General features: G+C 43.7%; 1 pseudogene; it reads right to left on the reverse strand.

Annotated features, from left to right (window-relative positions):
- Positions 1 to 2,610: 2,610 nt before the first annotated feature.
- LOC113877442 lies at positions 2,611 to 3,147 on the reverse strand (annotated as a pseudogene).
- Between the last annotated feature and the right edge of the window lie 626 nt (positions 3,148 to 3,773).

Here is a 3,773-nt window from a genome sequence, read left to right on the forward strand (position 1 = left end):
CTAGTTTGGATTTCCACCAACAGTGTAAGAGGCATCCCTTTTCTCCACACCCTCTCCAGCATTTATTGTTTGTAGACTTGGATCGCAGCCATTCTGACTGGAGTGAAATGGTACCTCATAGTGGTTTTGATTTGCATTTCTCTGATAATGAGTGATGTTGAGCATCTTTTCATGTGTTTGGTAGCCATCTGTATGTCTTCTTTGGAGAAATGTCTATTTAGTTCTTTGGTCCATTTTTTGATTGGGTCATTTATTTTTCTGGAATTGAGCTATACGAGTTGCTTGTATATTGAAAGAGACACGTGTACCCCAATGTTCATTGCAGCACTGTTTATAAGAGCCAGGACATGGAAGCAACCTAGATGTCCATCAGCAGATGAATGGATAAGAAAGCTGTGGTACATATATACAATGGAGTATTACTCAGCCATTAAAAAGAATACATTTGAATCAGTTCTAATGAGGTGGATGAAACTGGAGCCTATTATACAGAGTGAAGTAAGCCAGAAAGAAAAACACCAATACAGTATACTAACGCATATATATGGAATTTAGAAAGATGGTAACAATAACCCTGTATACGAAACAGCAAAAGAGACACTGATGTATAGAACAGTCTTTTGGACTCTGTGGGAGAGGGAGAGGGTGGGATGATTTGGGAGAATGGCATTGAAACATGTAAAATATCATATGTGAAATGAGTCGCCAGTCCAGGTTCGATGCACAATACTGGATGCTTGGGGCTGGTGCACTGGGACGACCCAGAGGGATGATATGGGGAGGGTGGAGAGAGGAGGATTCAGGATGAGGAACACATGTATACCTGTGGCAGATTCATTTTGATATATGAAAAACCAATACAATATTGTAAAGTTTAAAAATAAAATTAAAAAAAGGAAAAAAAAAAAGCATGGTTTTGAAGCATTCTGCAAAAGTAAAAATACAATTCTTTAAGGAGAGGATTGACGTTGTAAACCACAACCGTAATAGCTTAGTGAAAGGTAGCATAAAATCACTGTATTTTTTTCTTTGGGGAGATGAGATTAACATTTTATATTGAGTCTAGTTGATGCACAAGACTATGTAAGTCACAGGTCTACACTACACTGATTCACAGTCTTAAAGCTTATACTCCCTTTTTAGTTGTAAAACATTGCCTGTGTTCCACATGCTTTCCAATGTCTTTGTAGTCTATTTTATACCTAATAGTCTGTACCTCTTCACCCCCCTCTGCACTTTTCCCCCTAAACTGGTAACCACTAGTTTGTCCTCTGTATCTGTAAGTCTGCTTCTTTCTCATTATAGGCATTAGCTTGTTCTACTGTAGATTCCGCATATAAGTGATCGCATACGGTCAGTCTTTCTCTGACTTATGTCACTTAGCATAATGCCCTCCAAGTCCACCCATATTGCTGCAAATGGCAAAATTTCCCTCTTTTTTATGATCAAGTAGCATTTCATTGTATATATAAACCACTTCTTCTTCCTTTTTTAAGAGACAAAAATCTTTTACTGTCAAGCACCATGCATCACCTGGAAACCACGCATTGTGAGGAGGTTGAGGCTGAGGTTCAGGGAATCAGAATCCAGCACCCAAAACTACATCAGACACATGAGTCCTGACAGGGGGAGAGGAGATCTTGTAGAACTCACAGGGGTATCAGAGGAGGGTAGCGCATCCCCTGATGTGAACTGTGGGGAGACCACATTACATGCCAGGCCACCCACAGCCACTGCCAGACCTCTCTGCTGGCTCCCGGCCTCCCATCATCATCCGGCCCAGTGTGCAGTGCCCAAGGCCTGCCGTAGTCTCTTCTCCAGCACCGGGAACTCTTGGGACATGGATTGCCGTGTTGTGGTCAGTCGCTCAGTCGTGTCTGACTCTTTGAGACCCCATGAATGTAGCCCGCCAGGCTCCTCTGTCCATGGGGAGTCTCCAGGCAAGAATACTGGAGGGGGTCGCCATGCCCTCCTCCAAGGGATCTTCTGAACCTAAGGATCAAACCCAGGTGTCCCGCATGGAGGGTTGACTCTTCACCCTCGGAGCCATAAGCGAGGCCCTGGGACATGGATTATTTCTTCCAAATTCAGGAAAATATACATTGCGGTAAGAGCTCTACAGTGAATGGCTCTGTACTCTGGGAAGCTTCACTGCATTTAAGTAGGGACCGACATTCGTGGGAGCAGCTACGAGAATTCGCCTCCAATCACAGTCTGTGGCAGGGTTCTGAGCGCCAATCTGTGACTGCGCTGAACACATCCTTAGCAACACCCGTGCAAGGACTAACTCAGAGAGGGGGAAAACCAAACTCAAGCCTCAATGCTGAGTTCATTACAACTTCTCGAGAATCTCATCAACAGTCCATACAGTATAGTTTCAAAAAATAAGCATCTTAAGGTAAGCAGATAACTCTTTTAGAACCCCAAGTGTATTTTCTGGCTATATTTATGTGGGGCTCTCTGTCTGCAATGGGTGGCCTGGAAGAGGCTCTTCCTCGGGACAACATGGGATCACAGGACTTGGATGTCCCAGTGGGACTGAGGGGAGCTGAGTACTTGGGAGGAGGCTCCCTTCTGGTTTCAGTTGGAGACTAACTTCTAAGGCACAGTTCAGGGCCCTGCAGTCCTCTCCCCATATCCTCTGGTGTAATGCTTAATGTAGTCTTCCCCTTTATTCCAAAAGACCTCCTTGTCCCCTAAACGATGTTCTGCAGCTTCTATATCCAGTGGATCACCAAAATTCAAAGGATCAGTAAATAAAGAGTTTAGTCCCCACTTGTGGGGGGCCCAGTCAGTGCCCTGAGACGTATCTCGCCTTTTCCTGTGGACTTGGGGTGCCAGAACTGGGTCAAGCAGTTCACTTTGGGAGGCACTGTGTTGTATGCATCGAAAACTTCAGCTTCAAACTGAAATTTTCCAACCTGTTAGTAACCGTTATCTAGGGCGACAGCTGAAAGCAATGAAGCTCGCTTGGGTCGGAAAAATGCACTTTACACCTATAAGGTAAATTAGATCCAAGTTCTATAACCTCTTAAACAAACAGCCTGTCTGTCACAGAAACCCGCTGAGTGGAGTCAGAGGCTGTGGGTGACACCCAGGACCTTTGAGACTGTCCTTGCGCTTCAGTTTGCTTGCCAGCATCAGCATCACTGCTCTATTTATCCTGGGCCTCTGGAGACAGGCAAGGCAGGCCAGTGCCCAGCACCATGGTGGACAGGGGATGTTGAGACTCAGCGTCTCGCCTGTGCCACATCTTCTTTGTCCTTCATCTGTTGACAGACATAGGTTTTTTCCATATCTTGGCAGTTATAAATAATGTTTCTATGAACATTGCAGTGCATTTGTCTTTTTGAATTAGTGTTTTGGGTTGTTTTTTTTTTTTTTTTTTGTATACACCAGGAGTGGAATTGCTGGATCATACGGTAATTCTATATTTATTATTTTAGTAATCTCCTTACTGTTTTCCACAGTGGCTGCACCAAAGTACATTCCTGCCAACAGTGTAACAAGATTCCCTTTTCCCAGGTCCTTGCCAACATTTGTTATTTGTGTTCTTTTGGATGATAGCCATTCTGACAGGTGTGAGGTGGTATCTCATTGAGGTTTTGATTTGCATTTCCTAGATGATTGTCAAAGGTGAGCATCTTTTCATGTGCCTGTTCGCCACGTGCATTTCCTCTTTAGAAAATGTCTATTCAAGTCTACTGCTCATTTTTCAACTGAGGTTTTTTTTGTTGTTGTTGTTGAGTTATACGAGTTCTTTATATATGTTG

This window comes from Bos indicus x Bos taurus, chromosome 19, assembly GCF_003369695.1.
Source record: "Bos indicus x Bos taurus breed Angus x Brahman F1 hybrid chromosome 19, Bos_hybrid_MaternalHap_v2.0, whole genome shotgun sequence".
NCBI classification, from domain to species: domain Eukaryota; kingdom Metazoa; phylum Chordata; class Mammalia; order Artiodactyla; family Bovidae; genus Bos; species Bos indicus x Bos taurus.